This window comes from Pelodiscus sinensis, chromosome 1 (assembly GCF_049634645.1).
Source record: "Pelodiscus sinensis isolate JC-2024 chromosome 1, ASM4963464v1, whole genome shotgun sequence".
Taxonomy (NCBI): Eukaryota; Metazoa; Chordata; order Testudines; family Trionychidae; genus Pelodiscus; species Pelodiscus sinensis.
The window spans coordinates 65,499,793-65,521,390 of NC_134711.1; the positions used below are offsets into that span (position 1 = coordinate 65,499,793).

The window sequence follows — 21,598 nt, forward strand, 5'->3', positions numbered from 1 at the left end:
AGATGGGGAGTACAAAGCACACAACAAGCAAGAGTGGGGTTAAATAGCAGCTTTGGGTTCAAGCAGCGCTGCCTCACTGCACTTGCAACACATGCCAGTCTTGAAGGAGCCCTACAAAGGGAGAGGCTTGCTCAATTCAGAAAGCCTGAGGAGGTGGACAACCTTCTGATATTCAGCTCTCAGAAAAGAGCACAGCAGAGTCTTCCTCCACTTGCCTAGGAGCATAGAGCAGTAGAACGGGGAAGCTGCTGCTTTTCTGTATTTGTTTCTTTTCTGTTGTTGCCTTGAAAAGTGGGACTAGGGGTTGAGCCTGTGGCAGCCTCCCTGTTGAGAATATGCATTCTCTGAGAAGGTGGGCCAATATAGGAGGGAGCCCAGGGAAGAAGCAAGAGATCTGACAAGACAGCTCTTGACCCCTTTCTACAAGGGTTCTTGGCTGGAACCTAGGATAGAACGAGGGATGGATTCCCTAAAGTCTCATGTGAAGACCTCAGATACAAGGGGCAGAAGAACTATTGAGCCTGGACCAGGGTTGTTGATCTGGTATGAGGTCCTGCAAGTATTGGTGAAAAGCCTTGATTTACACCAAAAGGGGTGAGCTAAAAGGTGAATTGGCTAGAGGGCCAAATCACAAGACAAAAGAAAATCACTGGTGGACTTCGCTGGCTAGATTATGCAGGAAAAAAAATCACTGTTATATTGCACCTAAACTCTGGCTGGGGAAGACACTTTGTGGCAAACTCATAGGCTGTGTCTAGACTGCATCCCTTTTCCGTAAAAGGGATGCAAATTAGACATATCGCAATTGCAAATGAAGCGGGGATTTAAATCCCCCCCGCTTCATTTGCATAAAAATGGCTGCCGCTTTTTTCCAGCTCGGAGCTTTGCCGGAAAAAAGCGCCAGTCTAGACGCGGATCTTTCAGAAAATAAAGCCTTTTCCAAAAGATCCCTTGTCCCTTAAAATGAAGGATAAGGGATCTTTTGGAAAAGGCTTTATTTTCTGAAAGATCCGCGTCTAGACTGGCGCTTTTTTCCGGCAAAGCTCCGAGCTGGAAAAAAGCGGCAGCCATTTTTATGCTAATGAAGCGGGGGGATTTAAATCCCCGCTTCATTTGCAATTGGGATATGTCTAATTTGCATCCCGTTTACGGAAAAGGGATGCAGTCTAGACACAGCCATATAGTTTATACTTAAAAAACAACAAATGGTCTGATAGCACTTTATAGACTAACAAAACATATAGCTAGTAACATGAGCTTTCTTGGCCACAGCCCATTTCTTCAGATGATATATAGTTTATATAGGCTTGACAGAGTTCCATATTAATTTGTTTAAGATTTTGATAGATGATACCAGTTCAATTCATTTTTCCACTTTTATCTATTTGAATGTTCACTATTCTGCGAAATGATGAGTTTTAAGCATTTTTGAAATTGGTATTGATTTAAATTTTCATAGTTGCAGGAAACTAGGCAGGGGGGACAGAATATAATTATGTAATAATAGTATATATTCAGATTTTAAAAGCTAAAGCTATAAATCAGCCAAAACACTAACGGCCCACATCAGATATAAAAATATACACAATAAATTGCCTTAAATCAAACTCTTCTTAAGCAATATTTTTCTTACTTTGTCTATCTGTACATTTTCATTGTTATCAATGGAAACATTTTTCATCCACTTTGGGTGTGTATGGCAACTGCGATGCTGTATGATTAAATGAGGACATTTATATAATTTATATTGCTGCTGGTATGTAACTTCAACAAATCTTGTAAAAAGTATGTCATGTAAAGTGTTAATGGAAAAATTATGGTTTGCTAAGTATGATTATCCTGTTTATATGAACATTATTTTTGTATCTGAAGATATGAATATTGGCTATGCACTAACATCTACATCTCTAGTGGAGTATCTTTGTTTAGTGGAGATGGTTTTAAGTGTGTTAAAATATAATATTGTGGACTTTCTCCTCAGAGCATATTCTGTAGTCTTCAAACAAAACTCCTACTGCTCCAGTTAAATATTTTCCACAATTAACTTTTGGATGACTGAGAGTTTGTTTATTATGAGAGTCCAAACTTGCTAAAGATACTTTCTACTTACTGCACACAGCTCTGGGAATGATATTTTTCTAAAGGCTATATTTTTAATAATGAAAATATTGAGGCATTGTTATAGAAATTATTTCCATCATTAATATCAGAGGTTCAGCTCTAGCCAATTAGTAGATGTGCAACAATAGTACAGGAACATAATGTACAGTGCCATTGTCGTAGATACCTTCCAACTTCTAAGGAGATCAGAGGGACTGGAGGCAGATGAAGCAGACCAACAAGTGCTCAGCAATATCAGAAGTTGTTTTATTGGTAAAGAAAATGTTGGCTAACACATCAGGATTACCTTTTCATCTTGAAAAAAGATGATCCCATTCTAAATGAATAACCAGTGGTGAGAAATATACATCCAACCACCAATTTTTCAAAGCAGTGGCCTCTCTTAACACTCTCTCAACCCATTCTGCAGCATAGTGACATCAAAATTTATATTTATTGACATTCAAAAAATACAAATCCACTGCAAGTTATTGTAGTGTGAGACAAAAATGGAACATCTGCATTTTGTTGCTGGTAGCACTATGTGTCTCCTCCCCTCCAACAGGTGCTAAAGTTTTTCTAACCATTTAGCTTCAGAAATAGAGGGTTGTATCCGAAGCTGGAGAGTTGTGTATATCCCACCAGTTTTATAAACTAAGATTGTTCTGGACTGTGCTTGCATTTCTGTAGTGAACCCATCGATTTCTGCCAGATGAACCCTGGCATTTAAAAAAAACTTATTTTTACAAAGCCAGCTGTTTACAGAATAACTAGGACAGTCTGTTCTGAGGAGCGTGCCATCTAATTATGGTAACAAAGAAATCCACCCGAATGTGATCTCTATCTGGTTGAGCTTAGGAACACAATAGGTCTGTTTTGATTCCAACTTCCTGCTTCAGGTCAAATGGAAAATACTGTAAGAGCATCCTCTCTCAGTTCAGAAACTTCTGTTTCTGGTCCTGCAGGCAACAGGAAGTGCAGAACGAAAATAAAATAATGGAGAGGAGTGGGAGAAAGTTATACAAACTTTCCTGAACTTTGGACATTTTCATTTGAAGTTTAGGTGAAGGTCTTTGCCTCCTTGTTTTAGCTCAAGTAGCTTGATCATCCAGAGTGACTGTTTAATTTTTTTGACTACTTAGTTTGAACTTGTGGCAGCGTTGTTCATTTTCTGTCCTAATATTTTCTGTAATTAGTTGTGTAGAATAGTAAACAGGGTATTAGCATCTACTATACCTTAATGGTGTCTGAATTTCACAGGTGGGCAGATTGGTTAATATACATGATGTTTGTAAAAAAGTTGAGTCAAATACAATAGGCAGCTTTAGATCCTTTAAAGAATTGGCTATATAAATATGGTATCAACCCCACACCTGAGCTGATACAACTGCTGACAGCTGTCCTGAGGCAGTAAGCATGCACCTCTTTCTTGTCAGGGTAGACACAGTCCCCCCTCATTGCTTACATGGAGCCAGAAGCTCCTGACACAAACACTCAAGTGCACACAGGGAGTTCTGAGACCAATGGACCAAAAAAGGGACAGAGGTCTGAAGGGAATTCACAGCAACTGTAAAATGGCATTTTTGTTTTTAAATTACAAGCCCTTCCCCCACCTCTGGAGGTGGCCACAAACTTTTACCCCCTTCACCTCTAAGGGCTCTACTCCCACCAGTGGTACATATAGAGCTCAGATGAACTAGGCTGGTAAGGTAGTTGTTTGTGGCTGCTCAGTCTGGACTTTGCCTGGTGGGATATGTTGCTCCTCAGCTACTTATCTTTTACCTGCCTTCAGGAGACATGCAAGTCTGAATCCAAAGCAGTGGTGGGCAACCGTCAGCCCATAGGTCACATGCGGCCTGTCAGGGTTCTTTATGTGAACCACAAGACATTTAGTTTACCATTGCCCATGTGTAGGGTTGCCAGTTTCTGCTGGTTTCCATGCGCTTAGTATTTTTTTCTCCTCATATTACTGAAGTGACACACATGTAAAGCAAGGGCAAATGAAGTGTGGTGCACACTGATTGCACACAACACAAGCCCAGTTAGCAAAACTAGCCTATCCCGGAAGACCATCTTGGTTACAACAGTCTTGCAGCCCGTTGAGGGACACTAATGCAGCCCAGTCATTAGCCTAGGTTGCCTATTGCTGGTCCAAAGTCTTCACCATCAGCTCCAGTCTAGGAGTGCCCAGCACACTCGTTTCCCTTGGGCTCTCACATACCAACACTTAGAGCAACAGGAGTCCTCCTTCCTTCCATTGAAGCTCCCACCCCTGCCAAAATGGTGTTCTCTCACTTCTCTAGCTCTCTTGGAATCCTCTGGCCTCTTGCCACAGTAGGTCATTGACCCTCCAAACCTGGTTGCTCGCATTTAGGAGTATCTGCTGGGTTACAATAAAACCGTTTTGTTTTCGATCACAGTCTTTACCATGATGAAAAACAACATGAAGTGTTATCTGAAGTATAAATTGTCCCCTGAAAAGTTGCAGAAAAGGAAGTCATTCAGCATTCTGCAAAACCCACAGACGGTGGGGTTTACAGAACCTTTTGTATAGCTACCATTCCAGACCTGCTCAGAATTCCTGAACCTTGAGCTGCCCTGGTGAGCTGCTTCCCTGAGGTCCTTCACCTTTGCTCATTAAATGTGTGGGATTCACATTGATTGCTGGGAACACAGGAAGCTTGAAAACTGCCTGTGTGGGGTAGAAAACATTATTCTAAGATATCAAGGAATTCAGAGGAGACTTGTTGAAAATGAAGTCTATTTGTACCTCACAGTAATGCATACAGTCAAAGGACAAGCAGCTCAGCTAAGGTTGAGCCAGCTTCAGAAATTGCCTTTTAAATTAACTGTGGACACTGATGGGGTCCAACTCCCTCTGCCTTTAAAATGTCATCAAATTGTTTGAAAAAAAGGAAGCCAAGAAATGGTTCGGATTAGAGAACCCAACATTCTTAGTGCCTTGGAGAGACCCCGGCATCACTCAGTGCCTCAAGGCTCGGATTTCCTAGAGTCGTCTAAGTCTGGTAAACTGAAGGGGGATCATTCTCTGCCTCTCAGCGTCTCTTCCCCTAAGATCAGTCACACGGTTTTAACCAAACATGGAACCTGCCCGATTGGAATACAGGGAGAGGTTTGAGACATTTGCCTCTGTTTCATAAAAGTTGTTTGCATGATGGTGAACTAGACCTCAAAAGCATAAAAACTTCAAAAGCTATTGTACTGAGGTGTGCCAAATGAGATGGGATGCAGAATATTCACAGAACTTTGCACTGATACACGTGTAACACTGATCACTTTGATGTCACTGGTAGGATCAAACCTGGGCTCTTTTGAGTGAAATACTGAATGAGCTAAACAATGCCACGTGCTTAGCCATAGCTGCGAAAGGCTCATCAATCTCCTTCTGGCCTAGCCACCACCACAAGAGGGAGACAATGCCATGTGCAAGCAGGGTTACCTATGTATGCGTGTTCATGCTGCATCTCCAATCATGTAGGGGTAATCAATGCAAAATCCCAATGCCAGTTATGCAGTTCCCCATTCTCTGAAGCTGCACCCCTAGGGAAAGGGGCAGTGACTGGGTTTACCTGTTTAAGGAGATGAGGAAGAAGAGAGCTTTGGAGTAGAGAGTGACTTTAAATGGACTTGAATGCTTTCAATTTGATCCAACAAACTGACCATGGGGACAAACCCAACTAGGCGGGTTTGAAGGACTGGAAACCTGCCTGAAACTCCCTAGAATAGATGAAGAAACTCTTGTGAGCTCAAGTATATGATCAGTCCTTTTATTGTTTTATGTTTTCTCTAATGCTGTTGTCCCAAAATAAACATACTGTGGTTTGTGAAGACAGTTTGGTCACAGGAAAACCACTGTAATTCTTCCTGCAGAATGAGAATGAAGTGACAGGGGATGAGGTAGATCAGACCTCGTGGGAAAAATCACACCAAATGGCAGGTGGGCTGCAAATCTAGCCCTCTCCTCCTATGAAAGGGATGCAGGTCCGTGAGCAGAACTGACATCTTGAGATGTAATAGGGAATTTTTTAGCAGAACACAGAGGGGTCCACCACCCCAAAACTGGGGCAGAGCATCATAATTGTCCTGATGCGGGAAGACACTGGCTCAGTGCCCATAACTGGCTCTCATCTATGGAATTACTCAGTTACTATTGTGCTTTCCTGGATCTTCTAGTGCTCCTTTGCTAAACATACTGTAGATGCTATACCAACTTTTCTAGCAACATATTAACTGCATAATATAAGATCAGATGAGTGATCCCTCTTGGTCACAGTGTCCTTCCTTGGAGATGGGCTGTAGCAAAACTTCAGAAGAAGTTGCAAGATACCCATATTCCATTGGGAAGTAGAGCCCATATTTTTAAAAGGCATTTAGGTATTGCAATATGTAGCTGACTTAGGAGTCTAAGTCTCATCTTCAAATGCTTTAGGCATTTAGGATCCAAAATCCCATTGATAGCAAAAGTGCCTAATTCTTGAAAAATGAGGCTTAAACATGGCAATGCCAAAATACCTTTTAAAATATGGTCCTTAGGGAGTAATCTGTTCAAATGGGAAGTTTACTAACAACACCCATCAGTTAGTGGCTGAACTATTCCCAGAAATATGAGAGCTTACATGGTTTCTTTAATTTTTTTCTAATGCAACTTTGGATGTTCCTTTGATCCATATACATTTCTAATACATATGGAAATAATTCTAAACTCTGTTCCCTCACACCCATTATGGGCATGTCTATAAGCAGGGCTAAAGCTGAAATAAGCTACGCATCTTCAGCTACGTCAATTGCGTAGCTTAAGTCAAAATAGCTAATTTCAGCTGTCTACGCAGCAGGAAGTCTGAGGTTACAGGAGTCAGAGTAAGAAGTCCTCCAGCTCGACATTTTTTGAAATTACAGCTTGTAGTGTAGACGCACACTGTTATTTTGGAATAACTGATGTTATTCTAAATAACACTGCTGTGTAGATGTACCCTAGAACAAGGTCTACAGGTTAATCATGCCTTGTGCTAAAATTACCTTTAAATCCAATTTCATTGAAGGCCCTTTTGTTTCAGTATGAGAAAGTTTAGAGAGGATCACATGACTGTCTTAAAATAAGCCAACAGGGTCCTTCCCAACCCGCATACTAGTATTAAAGCATATGTGAGGTCAGAATCAATTAAAAAAACAAACAAAACCCTGTTGGGAGTCAAGAAGGAGGGGTGGGAAGAAAGGAAGGTGTAAATCATACATGAATTAAGACTGGAAATAATTGAGCAGTATTCAATTGATTTTTAGATAAAGTGATTAATTGACAATGACATTGCTTGCTTGTTAAAGGGTGTGGCAGCATATGCACACCCCGTCCCAAGGGTGAAAATATTCCAGGGTGAGGATGCCGCCTGATTGGCCGCAGGGTCATCGGCCATCTCTATTGTCCATTAATATCACCTTGTCTCAGGGTAACACAGAATCTGTAAGCAGCCCTGGTCGCAGGCCAGTATGGCTCAATAGCCAGAGACAGTAAATAGCCTTTGTCTCAGGGCAGCACAGGTGTCTGTTAGTAGCCCTTGTTGCAAGGCAGTATGGACTACTGGACAAAGTCAGTAAATAGCGCCTGTCTCAGGGCAGCCAGGGAGTCGGTTGGTAGCCCTTGTCGTAGGGCAGTATGGCCTAATAGCCAGAGTCTGTAAGCAGCCCTTGTCTCAGGGCTGTGCGACCTAGTAGCCAGAATCTGTAGGCAGCTCTTTTCGCGGGGCAGTGTGGCCTAAGGGCGAGAGTCAGTAGGATTGGGGGGGTAACGTCCTGGTAGGAGGACCCAGGTCCTGCCCCACAGCCACGTGAGCGGCAGAGCAGTCTACTTTTCCCTCAGCGGGGAATCTGGCCAAAACACGCCGAGTTTATCTGGGCAGGAGAGGCCACTCCTGTGCCCTCCCTGGGTTGCTTCTTACCACTGCTTCTGGGGCATTGTCCCATGTAACAGCTGGGTCTCCTGGTTCCCTGGCAGTGGCTTCTCCCTGGGGCTCTGCTGGGGCTGTATAGAGGCAGTGTCCTAGAACTTCAATTCCCTCTGTCCAGGTTGCTTGTTGTTGCAGTTTGGAAGCCCTGGCTGGAGGTCCTTCTCCTTCACTGGCCAGCCCAAACTGAGTTGCCCTCTTGCCTTTTATGCTGCCCCAGCACTTGGAGCATTCCCAGTCTGGTTGAAGAGGCAGGACTTCCTCCGCCCACAGGGTTTTTACCCCTCCTGCTCTAGTGTGGGGTATGCGCACCCCGATACAAAGGGTATAAAAAGTAAATTCATAAAGAGTTCATTGCTAATGCCTGCCTGCTCATGTTAGAGCTGACCAATAAGAATCTAAGTACCCCTAGTCTTAGCCAATTTGTGAGTATCTTGATTGAATGCCTATAACTATTTGCCTGTAATATTACTGTTTAGTGTAGTAAATGGCTTATTAGTTAGGCATGTGTACAGCAATTGTATGCATACCATTCAGCCTTTCTAATTAATAAAATAATTTATGGTTAAATTAGAATTTGATAGTTTCCTATAGTAATAATTTAAATGATTAATTCCAACAAGTGGATAATCAAATAGCAATCTCATATTTCCAAAGAAATATACAATAAGAATTCATTTGACCCTAAATTTGCTTCTGAACTGATAATGATTTTAAAGTAAAATATAGGATAAGTCTACTGGGAAAGTTTGGCAACTTTTGTTGCTGTCAACATGCAAAAGTCTCCGAAAGTGAAAACCGGTCAAACCAGTTTTTCTGCCTCCTGTTGTTGACATTTTATGGCCACATTGCTAGCACCCTGTTGACAGATCGAGCAAAGCCATGTGGGAAGGCAGAGCCAATCCCTGCACTTCTTAGGATTCCCTCATAACTCTGTGAGCTCTCTGAGTGTGTCTAGACTAAATGGCTCCGTCGACAGAGCCATGTAGGTGAGTTTACTAGACATAGGGAAATGAAGCGGCGATTTAAATAATCGCCGCTTCATTTACATCAAAATAGCCACCGCGCTGTGCCAATCAGCTGATTGTCGGCACTGTGCGGTAGTCTAGACGGGGATCGGCCGACCCCAGCACCCTTTGTCGTCAGACCCTGTAAACATCGTTTCACGATGCATACGGGTGCTGGGGCTGATCTAGACTACCGTGCTGTGCCGACAATCAGCTGATCGGCACAGCATAGTGGCCATTTTGATGTAAATGAAGCGGCAATTATTTAAATCGCCACTTGATTTTGTTATGTTTAGTAAACTCATCTACATGGCTCCGTCGACAGAGCCATGTAGTCCAGACATACCCTCTGTGTTGAGGAATGTCCAAGCAGCACAGCAGTCTGTCCATCTCTCTCCCTGCAACAGCAGTCTGTCTGCTGCTGTGTTCCTAGTGTAGGGCAGAACAGAAGCATTCCAATGATTTGTTCCTTGTTCCCCAAACGGAGCAGCTCACTCAGCTGTCAGATACTTCCCAAAGCTTTGAAAGGGGAAAGGGTGCATGCCTGCAGGGCAGCAGAGATCACAAAACACTGAGGGCAGGCATTGTGGGATACTGGCGGAAGCCAGTTCTTTTGACAAAACAAACAGCAGAGTCCACACTAGCTCTTTGTCAACAAATAAAGGGAGGGGAAAGACAAACGTCTCACATGGATGGACATTTTTTGTTGCCAAAACTAGTGTTTTTCTTGACAAAAATGTCACATTGTAGTGTAAATGCTCTCACTGTTTTGTCACCAGAAAGCAGTTTTTAGCAACAAAACATGCTAGTGTTGACACACCCTAATTCTGGAACTGTGTGTCTTAAAGTCCTGCTACCTCTTGTTCTTCAAAAAATTTCTGATCACCCTCTCCGTTCCAGCCCTGAGAAATGCTGACTGTCCCACCCTGCTCCCATTTGAAACCTCCCCAGTCCTTTCACCATCTGAGGGCTGCATGAAATTCTCCTGGATAGGAGTGATTGGCAGCTGGCCCCTATGCTTTCTCCCTTGGGAGAACAAAGCAATCCAGCTCTTTGACAAGACAGGGTTGGTGAGAAAGCTATTCCACAGCCAGCAGTAGCAGCTGCAGGTAGTATGGGACAACAAAGCATAAAAGCACCAATACCAAGTACAAAGAAAACTAGCCATGTGGTGCTTGTGTGCACGCACTTGAGAGCTGAAACTCAGCATGTGGTTTGGCAGCATTTTCACCACCATTCAACTACGTCTTTCTCCAAAACAAGCCTCAAGTCACTGAGTAGAACAGCCATCAGATAATTTCTTACAGTCCTGATTTTACAGTCAGAAACATATGACAGAAGGAGAGAGGCTATAGTTTTTTCCTCAAACCTTGCCTCAGTTATCAGTTCCAGGTTAAATATACTAATATACTATACTAAGTAGACTCAGGTGTGATAAGAATTCCACAGCAACCATCTCTTAACTCAGGGCTACTCAACTTTGGAAGCTCCAAGGGCCACAATGATACAGCACATGCCAAAGGCCGCAACTTAAGTGTGGGTGCATATACGTGCAAATATATATTCAAATAGCTTCTTTCACACTGACAGGCACATATACAAAGATTAAGGCAAGACTACACAACACATAGGCCCCATTTAAATCAGTTCTGCTGATATTATTAAAATACAATATTTACCAGATTTCTACCCATATGACAGCATTTTAAAATCCTGGACAGTCATTGTTCATTAAACTACTAAAACGCATATCAACGGAAGACTACATGTTGAGGAGCCCTGTCTTAATGAAATCATCCCTGCAACAAGCATCTTATCCATTATGTGACAAACATGCCCCAGTTTTAGCAATAAAAACAGATTGAGTAGCTTCAACTATCACCTCACCCACTATGTCAAGTGGCAGTACTTGAATCACTGTGCCTGTCTGAGGAAAATTGTGTGGCACTGATTCTCCTCTGCCATCTGACCCGCCTGATACATCTTTGTCATCACTTTTAAGAGCAGTAGCTACAACACTTACTTCAATCCTCTCTCAAGGTTATTCAAAAGACACAAACAAAACTAATGTGGCATCTGGAGTTTGTCTACCAACTCACTACAGATAGGTCACTGAGTAGAACAGCCATCAGATAATTTCTTACAGTCCTGATTTTACAGTCAGAAACATATGACAGAAGGAGAGAGGCTACAGTTTTTTCCTCAAACCTTGCCTCAGTTATCAGTTCCAGGTTAAATATACTAATATACTGTACTAAATATACTAGTCTTTATATTGTCATCTTTCCACTGTCATGTGCTCCTGCTATCTTGCAAAGCAAAGGATATTTTTGTAGTGATGCATCTGTAAATGTAGCAAGGAACAGCAATGGACTTCAGTGTGTATATGGGTGGTGAGTGACTGCTGCTCTGTGATTGCTATTATTGCTAATTAGCAATATTTCCCTGCAATGTGCTAGATGCTCTCCAATCATTAAATGAGTGGTGAGAAATCAAAGAACAGGCAGACATGGACATGTAGGATAAGGGAAGGGAAATGACAACCGGTAATTCATATACTGTACTGATCAGCTCTATGCAGTGTAAGCAGTGAAGCAGAAGGGTTTGTTTGTTTTCCGAGAAAGAGTGAGAGAGAGGCTTAATGTTTGTCTGCATGGGGAAAAAATTGTTCTAGACAGACAACTGGGGGTGAGGGGCTGCAGAGGAACACTACTATGGTTTCAGGGAGAACTCAGCACCTAGCCTCCTGGCACCAGGAAGTATTGCAGCCCTATGAGTGTGGTTACAAACGTTCCCCTTCTGCTTGCAACACAGCTGCTCTGCCATTCAGCCACACTGGGTTTGGTTTGCTTCCTCTCACTATGTCTCCTCCATCACTGCTGGCAGCACTAGCCTAGCCATCCATCCTGAATTGGGCAGAAAAGCCCCAAAACGCAGAGTTCAAGCCCTGGTCCTTTGCTGAATGAATCCAGGACAGCATTCATCCTGGGTTCCCTGGGGTGCCACTCCATGCTAGCCCAAGCCTCAGGAGCATCACCTGTCCTTTGCTAATGTTTGTGGGGGATGTTGTGGAAGGCCATAGCTCCCCTACACCATGAAGCCCTGCCTCCTGCTCCTCCTCTCCCCCAAGGTCTGTCCCCTGGCCAGGCCAGAAGCTAGAACTGTAGGAGATGCCCAGGGAACCCAGGATGATGCAGGGAGTTCCAAACCTTCCAGCTGCCCTGAGCGGGGCACCTGAGGGGTAGGGGCCAGGGGCTTCTCTGAGGCACCCTTTCCAGGGCCAGTGGAAAGTCCAGGACTCCACATAGAGACCCCTGGTAGCTTTTACTATTTCCCAGCTCTGGCTTCTGGCCTGACCAGGGCTTCAGAGGAAGAGCAGGAGAAGGGAGCAAAGGTTCTGAGGAAAAGGAGGAGCAGAGTAGAATGTGGCTGCTGCGTGGGGCCAGAGAAGAAAGTGGGCCAGTACAGCATACTGGTAAAAAGTGGCCACTGGTATGAGTCTGTACAGAGCTGACATTAATGCACTGCAATAGCAGCACTTTAATGTCTCTGTTCCTTCCCTCCCCCGCTCCCAGGCCACCAACAGGGGGAGAGGCTGCCAATGGGGTCAACACAAGTGGAAGCTGCTTCAGAGCCCAGCAGGCTCTCAGCTATCAGCGCTGCTATTGTGGGAGTGACTGAAACCCCAGAGCCTTTACATTGCCACTGAGCTGAAGGGCTGGCTGGGGAGGCTAGCCCCAGTTCCGCCTTTTCCACCTAAGGCCTCCTCCCCTTCCAGGAGCCCAGAGTCAGGCCCCCCGTACCTGCAAGATTTTAAAATTACTTTCACCCCACCACATGTCCTACTTTTGCCTTTTGAAAAGTTGGTCAACCTAACCTGTGTTCACTTCAGTGGTGGGTGTCTGTGCTGGGCGTTGGGGTCATGCTTCACTGTAACCAAAACTGGCGAGAGCAAGTGTGTGGCTGGAAGGCTGTGGTTATACACACACATACTCAGCAGGGTTATGGCATTACAGACATTACACACAACTGCTAGGTTATGGCATTACAGCAAAATATTCACATTGCCAAGGGAGGTGGTGGAATCTCCCTCTCTGGAGATATTTAAGAACAGGTTAGATAGACATCTGTCAGGGATGGTGTAGACGGAGCTTGGTCCTGCCTTGAGGGCGGGGGGGCTGGACTCGATGACCTCTTGAGGTCCCTTCCAGTCCTATTATTCTATGATTATATGATTCTATGTGACTATGTTTTCGAGCAGCCCAAGCATTGAAGCCATCCAAGGTTGCAGGGTAGGGTTGACATGCCTATCCCCTTCTGAATTGTACCCCTGCTAGGTTATGGCATTACAGCAAAATATTCACATTAGCATTTTTTGACTGAAATAATTTAGCTCTTGGGTGGTTTTTTTCCCCAATAAATGAATCAATTTTCCACGAAAAGCAGATACTTTTCATGAAGACTTTTAGTGTCAAAACTGTTTTGTAGAAACACATCAAGGATTCCTTGTAGAAACATGTCAAGGATTCAAACTGCTGTATATCCCAGAGGCTCAGATGAGCTTCCACTGATCAGTATGTTACCGATCCTCCTCTGTGCCTGATTATAAAAGAAGAAGGGTCTTTTATATCTAAGCCTGAGATTCTGGATCTCTCATTCCAACTGCAGAGACTAATGTTTTTCACTATAGACAATCACTGATGTTGGCCATCACACAAGCAGCTTTGGAAATCTATATTCACACTGGGAACAATTTTGGCACCCTTACTTACCTTGAGTGTAGTACTTTACTCAACAAGTAGTTTAACAAATGTCACCCAAAGGCATGAAATCTGGAAGAAGAATATGTCTGGAGAAAATTGTCATTACTGTCAGGCCACGTCTAGACTACAGAGAAAATTGGCCCTTTGCCGATTGATCTTCTGGCATTCAATTTACTAAACCAAATGCTGACAGCACTCTCTTTGACTTAGTTCGAATTAACGTTTCACTGCCGTGTGTAGCCGGGCGGCAGTGAGTTCGGGCTAGTGAAATTTCAAAATGGCGACCGGACGGGAACATGCAAATAAAGCCCGGGATATTTAAATCCCGGGCTTCATTTGCAACTCCGGTTTCCTCATTTGCCTACCTAGCTCGAATTAATGAGCTAGTGTAGACATACCCTAACAGATTTATTTGGGCATAAGCTTCCCTGGGTAAAAACCACTTTGTCAGATGCCTATGACAAAGCGGGTTCCAGCCCACAAAAGCATATGCCCAAATAAATCTGTTAGGGTATGTCTACACTTGCCCCCTAGTTTGAACTAGGGAGGCAAATGAAGCATACCGAAGTTGCAAATCAAGCACAGGATTTAAATATCCTGTGCTTGATTAGCATATTTGCAGCTGGTTGCCATTTTAAAATGCTGGTTGCCTGATGGACTACCGCGTCTACATGCAGCAAGTTACATCGGGTGACTGGCATTTTAAAATAGTGACTGGCTGCGAATATGCTAATCAAGTGCGGCTATTTAAATCCCATGCTTGATTTGCAACTTCGGTATGCTTCATTTGCCTCCCTAGTTCGAACTAGGGGGCAAGTGTAGACATACCCTGAGTCTTTAAGATGCTAAAGGACTCCTCATTGTTATTAATATCAGTGCCATTGCTGATGGCACAAGATATTACTTAAGGTGAGAAGTGGTGTCAGACTGGTAATTTTACTTTTATTGATGATTACTGCCACGTCCATTTTGAATCCAAGAGTCTTAGCAAAGAAATAGGGTCATACAATGAATCTTTAAAACCAAGGTGCAGTTCACACATGTAAGTATAATTTAGAGGCACATGCTATCTTGTAACTAGCACACATTTTCAACAACTGGCTGAGCAAGTTTAAGCTAGTTTGACTGTATCATTAAGAGTAGAATTTTTATTAATAGACTCATCCCGGAGCACTCCAGAAGTGATCTGTCTGCATTATTAAATATAGCCCATTAACTGGTTGGCTCTGTGTCTGTTGGCAAAAGCTACTGTGAGAAAAAAGTTCAGGGCTTTGAATGAATTTCTGGTGGTTTATTTTCAGTCAATAAAAACAGACCAAGATGAAATACATAAAAATTACCCTCTTCTCAGGCTTGTAACAAAAGACTCTCAGGCTCATAACACTTGCTTGTTGGGGACCCAGGCTGCTGAATTAGTAATGAGACAAACCACCAAAGAAGAAAGCCAGGTTAAAACAACCTGCCTAACAACAAGTATTTCCTCACCTAATGGAGCATTCCTGTTGCAAATGGGGGCCTCCATTCCTAGTAGATGCGGAGAGACAGAAGAGTTCTTTCCTTTCACCAGGGGAGGAATCTGAGCCCTTCACTATTACAGATTTTATGGGGATTATCAATTCTCACACACTTTCCCCCCCCTCCCATCAGAAGGAGAAGGTTCCCAAAAGGACTTAAAGCTCCAGGATATTGTTACGGGGAGATCTACTCACTGCTGGGGAGTTTGCCAACTTTCTACTCACACAAAACCAAACACCCTCATCCCAGCCCCTGCCCTGTGGCCCTGCCCCTCTCACTCATTTTCACTAGGCTGGCTCAGGGGGCTGATGTGCAAAGGAGCAGAAGGCTCCAGTTCAAGGTGCAGACTCTGGGGTGGGGCTAGGGATGAGGGGTTCGGAGTGTGGGAGGGGGCTCCAGGCTGAGGCAGTCGGTTGGGATGTGAGAGGGAATGAAGGCTCTAGCCGTGGGTGTTAGCTCTGGGGTTGGGCTAGGACTAAGGGGTTTGGAGGGCAGGCAGGGTAATACAGGCTGGGGAAGAGGGTTGGGCACAGGAAGGAGTCAGGAGTGTAGGCTTTGGGTGGCACTTACCTCAAGCAGCTCCTGAAAGCAGCGGCATGCATCCCCTCTGGCTCCTAGATGAAGGTGTAGCTGGATAGCTCTCTCTGCATACTGTCCCATTGGAAGGCATCACCCCTGCTGCTCCTATTGACCATGGTTCCTGGCCAATGGCAAGCAATGGGAGTGGCACTTGGGGTGGAAGCAGCGTGTGGAGACCCCTAGCAGCCCCTATGCGTAGGAGCTGGAGGAGGGATGCCAGATGCTTCCCATGAGCTGTGCCCATCAGCCCCATTGTGCAGCAACACCAACCAGACAGTCAAAAGCATGGTCAGAGGTGCTGACCAGAGCCTCCATGATCCTTTTTCAACCAGGTGTTACAGTTGAATGCTAGCCACCTTGTCACCCTACTCTTGGGACATCTCCTGGTAGCTGTACCTGGAGAATAGCTAGAGCCCTGTAAATTCATGGATATCGGCTTTATATCCACATCCATGAATGTGGATGCAGATATCCACAGCTCATTTTTGCAGATATGGATGCGGATACGAATTTTGTGTCCACACAGGGCTCTAGGAATAGCTATGCTCAGTCTGATGTCCCAGTCTCTAGTTTGTGCTGTGGCCCTCTCACAATCCCGGAGCTGCAATCCTTCTTTTTTGGGACTCGGAGGCCCAAGCATGATAAGAGGGTACTTAGCCAGGTTCATTACAGTTTCCCCTTGCTAGGGTATTAAATCTCTCCAGACCAACTATCCCTACACCATCCCATGCAGTCCTCCATCCCAGCTCCTATTCTGTGCCACTTCTCTAGTGGCCAGAAAGGGAACCTGGGCCCACCTAGTACTCCATCTTCAATCCCAGGGACCCAATCAGCAGCAGCAAAGGTCTCTGCAGTCTTAATCCTCACTTCTCTTTCTCTGGGCTTCTTCCTATTGGCTGTGTCTAGACTGCATCCCTTTTCCGTAAAAGGGATGCAAATTAGACACATTGCAATTGCAAATGAAGCGGTGATTTAAATCCCCCCCGCTTCATTTGCATAAACATGGCTGTCGCTTTTTTCCGGCTCGGAGCTTTGCTGGAAAAAAGCGCCAGTCCAGACGCGGATCTTTCAGAAAATAAAGCCTTTTCCGAAAGATCCCTTATTCCTTATTTTAAGAGGAATAAAGGATCTTTTGGAAAAGGCTTTATTTTCCGAAAGATCCGCGTCTAGACTGGCGCTTTTTTCCGGCAAAGCTCCGATCCGGAAAAAAGCGGCAGCCATGTTTATGCAAATGAAGCAGCGGGGATTTAAATCCCCACTTCATTTGCAATTGCGATGTGTCTAATTTGCATCCCTTTTACGGAAAAGGGATGCAGTCTAGACACAGCCACTCTGTCTTCTACAGGTTCTCTTCTCTACACCTCCTCTGGGTAAACATCTGTGGGCAACAGGATTCTTGGGCTCGTGCTCCCCTCACGTTGCCTCCTACTCACCTCTCTGTCCAAAGTGTGGCCGCAAAGTCCTATCCTGCTATCCTGCCCTGCCCAACTCTTTCTGTCCAGGGAGCAACAACAAAGTTCCTATCTGCAGCCCCCTCTTGTCACTACTTGGCCTTATAACAGCCCTGCTTGCTCCTGTTCATCTGGGCTCCATCCTCTATCAGTCTATTATTTATGAAGACTAATCCACCTTCAGGTGTGGCCTATCAGGTTACTTAATCCCTTCCGAGCCACATTAACCCTTTCTGGGCTAGTGTGGGATGAACATTCTGAGACATTTTAACCCCATATGCATCATAGTGATAAGATTATTATATGATTATGACATAATTATGATGCATTTTGTACAAAATGTGTCTTATGAGGTGCCAATGGAAAAGTTATAGTTTCCTGGATATGATTATCCTATTTGTATGAAAGTATCATTTTTCTATCTGGAGTTTTGAATATCGACAATGTATCTGAATTTCAAATGCACTTGCACCTGAGTAGAAGCTACAAACCTTTCCACAGAGTCGTCCAGGACACTGAGCATGACCTATTCAAGCTGAATGGTCCATCAACAAAGACAATGGACCATGGGGAAAGCTTACCTTCACTTAATGAACTGTCCTGGGGAAGCTTCAGTCAGCTTATGGATAATGGTTGGCATGACATGCTGGCATATGTAAGAGCATGTTAATAGACAACATGATACTGAACTCTATTTTGGTACCTGTGTTTTTCACAAACTGGGTTTGGAACTTGGCTTGGAACAGAGGGGTTTCCTGCCCTAAAGGAGAAGTTATAAAAGTAGACTGTGACATTACAAGTAGCCTGACTCCATACATAAAAGAACACCTGAGAAATAAAGACGGAATTGGAGGAAGTGCTCGTTCCAGGCAGGAATGAAGGAAGCCTACCCGTGTATAGAACTTGGTGGACTGTTTTTATTAGCTAATGGGGTGAGACACTGTTTCATTCAAATCCTATCTAGTGTATTAGGCTTAGATTGCATTTTTGATCTGTATCACTTTGTCACAGGGCTGTCTCTCATGTCTCTCCCACTCCCCCACCCCCCAGCCTCCCAGCTGGGAGGGCAGGAGTAGGACCCAGAGTCTCTATATAAAGTCACTGGTTTGGCCCTTTAATGCAAGGCTGGTTGGCCCACTGGCCGGAGTCTCTTATGCACAGACACTGGTTGGCCCTTTAAGGCAGGTCACAGGTGGGATGGGGCTGCACCCCTGATAAGGGGACCCGAGCCCACCCTATTCCACTGGGTCCTGGCCCAGGGCCCTGTGAGTGGAACGATGGCCCACCACTCCCTCGGCAGGGGAATCCAACCACAACGCGCAGAGGTTCCTGAGGTGGGAGAGGCGGCTCCGGCACCCACCCACTTCCTACCTGATCCAACAGGATCTCTTCCCACATACGCACGGGATCCTCCACATTCCCAGAGGTGACTCCTCCTCTTTAGATGGCCATTGAGACGTCCCAGCTTGCCTCAGTGTCTTTGCTGTCTTCTCCTGGGGCCTCTGGCTGATGCTGGTCAGGCGCTCCCTTTCTAGGTCCTTCCCCTGTGGCAGTCAGCTGAGACTGAGCCTCTCCCCAGGCTTTTATAGCTGTGATCAGGGGCGGCCTGTGAGCCTAGGCAGACTAGGCGGTCGCCTAGGGCGCTGCCAGCCCAGGGTGCCTGATGATTACGTCACGAGTTCCCGGGTGCCCAATGATTACGTCACGGTCATTGACGGCTGTGCAGGCGGGGGCGCTGATTGCGCCTTCTGCCTGGGGCGCCAGCTGCCGCAGTCGGCCTCAGACCACGCCTGGCTGTGCTGCAGTCTGGGCATGCCTGGTAGGGCTGTGGGGGCAAGGCCTCTGTATCCAGGATACCCTGGCTGAACCCTACGAGTTCAGTACGGGGGCTGCTTCGCCCGATCACACACTTATAAACACTTAAAAGCTCTTGTTTTATACACCTGTTTTATATTTTACCTAAAACACTACAGTTTGAGGGAACTGCTTTGGGGTAGACTCAGGAACACATGTTGGTGCACATCAACTCAACTTTCCTTCGCAGTGTCCCTGCCTTTGTGAATGCTGGTGGGAGTGCAGCATTGGGAAAGGTCTTCAGCTTCTCAAAGCAACACAGGGCAAAAGGGAGCCCAGACTGCTAAGACAAAGGGCTCAGTGGTACCCCAGTTCTAGGTTATACCCTAAGAAGAAAGTGGAAGAACTAGTCAAAGTTATCATCTAATGATATTTTGTAAAGCTCTTGTTTTGGAAACAGAATGTCTGGAAAAACAACCTGGGACCCAGATTTTGTAGGCCTCAAACTAGTGAAAATTTTAGAAAAAAAGGTCAGGCTTGGTCAGGGGAAGTTGGACAACCCTGGCATTTGTTTGCTCCAGTGAGCTAGCAGGCTATCCCAAGGTATCTTTCTGACTAGTACCATGCCTAGGATGAAGATGACTCTGCTCTGCTCAGTGACTCAGTGACTCTGCTCAGTGACTCAGCTCCGCTCAGAATTTACCTGCAGCCTCACGTTTGAGCTGTACTTTGCATTACTCCTCCACTAAGTGAAAAGTTAAAACCATCTTTGACCTTAGCAAATGCAGAACAAAACCACTTACTGTCAGTTTCATCAGTGGGGTAACATTTTTTCCACTTCTCTACTTGTGCAATGTGTATTGGGAGTTAAAATACATGTGGCTGTTTTCAGGGAGGCTCCTCGCTGTAGTGGAGATTGCCCAGGAAATCTACTTTAATCAGCACATCTCCTAGCAACTAGGAACTCAGCATGTACTAACAAACACCTCTCATGTAACTCTAGGTTTCATGTCACCACTATTGCTATACTTTCTCCATATAGTTTATAAGTTCTGCCAGCAGCATGGCATATCTTATTTTTCATCTCTTTTCTGAAACATATGCCAATAACGAGGCTGAATAATTGTAATTCTACCCAGTGTAGGATAGTGGAAAAATAAGGGAGGTGGAATGCGTGATTAAAGACTGAATCATAATACATACACACAAGGAAGCTGAACTTTCACTTTCATGATGTTGCAATTTAAATATGGGTCTTTTCATGTAGTTTTTTGTATATATGATCCAATATTTCTATTACAGCAGTATCCAAAAGCCCCCAATAAGAAATGGACCCCCACTGCCCCAATAAGAAATGGACTCCCACTGTTGTAAGTGCTGTATGCACAGCAATAATACCTACTTCTTTTCAGCAGCAGCACTCAAAGCATTTTACAGAGGTGGGAGCCATTACTCTCCGGATTTTTGGAGACAGGGAAACAGGCACAAGAATGTGGCCTGACTTTCTCAAGATCACCCACTAGGCCAATGTCCAAGATAGGATTTGAATCTGGAAGTACAAGTGCAGTTTTCTAGCCACTGGGCTAACATGGTTTCTGCCCCCAAAGAGCTTACTTGGGAAAATGCTTTGCTTACCCTTGCTCTCGCCTCTTGTTACTTACTACTGACTTGTAATAATTATTTTTAAGAAACCCAAGAACATTTGATAACCAAAACCAGAGTTTTCAAGTGTAAAATCAGAAAAACATGACTCCTTGTACCTGCCTACAAGCTGCACATGAACTGAACTAAAATTGCTAATAGTATGGCATTACCATCCTGTTAGACCAGGCAGAGAAGTGACTGTTAAAACTGATGAAGTGTCAGGTGAGAGGAATGAGGCTAATCACATCAGCTGTACTTTTAAAATTCCAGTGAAATTCCCACAAGACAATCCTTCCAATGAATTGCAAGTTTCAGACGGAGAAGTGCTCCAGAAAAGAGAAGCCTAAAGACCAAGGGTGGGCAAGAACTGGCTGCAGGTTGGATGCAGTTCACCAAGGTTAACCCTGGCTGACCACCAGAAGCTTTATTTAGTTGAGTGTCCACAGTTACAGCCATAAACAGCTCTTGTTGGCTGTGGTTCACCATTTCTGGGCAATGGGAGCTGCAGGAAGTGGTGGCCTGGCCTGGCCTGGCCTGCACCACATCCCACAGCTCCTATTAGCCAGGAATAGAGAACTGAAGCCAATGGGAGCTGCAAGTGTCTGCATCTGCAGACACTCGGGTAAATTAAGCATCTGGTGGCCTGCCAGGAGTTAACTCTGGTGAACTATATCCGGCCCACGGGCTTCTTATTGCCCACCCTTGCTAACAACTTCTTTGATGTGAATGGATGACCAGATCCAAATTATGCTGACACAGTTAAGTTTTGACTGTATTAATTAGAATGA

General features: G+C 44.7%; 1 long non-coding RNA gene across 1 annotated transcript in view; it reads right to left on the reverse strand.

Annotated features, from left to right (window-relative positions):
• LOC142829862 (uncharacterized) overlaps positions 1–17,699 on the reverse strand; it is an 82,288-nt gene extending 64,589 nt beyond the window's left edge. Inside the window, exons 1-2 of the long non-coding RNA XR_012904738.1 lie at positions 17,355–17,699; positions 15,913–16,042 (exon numbers count right to left, since the gene is read on the reverse strand). This is a non-coding gene — a long non-coding RNA (uncharacterized LOC142829862). The remainder of the gene's footprint in view (positions 1–15,912; positions 16,043–17,354) is intronic.
• Positions 17,700–21,598: the final 3,899 nt, after the last annotated feature.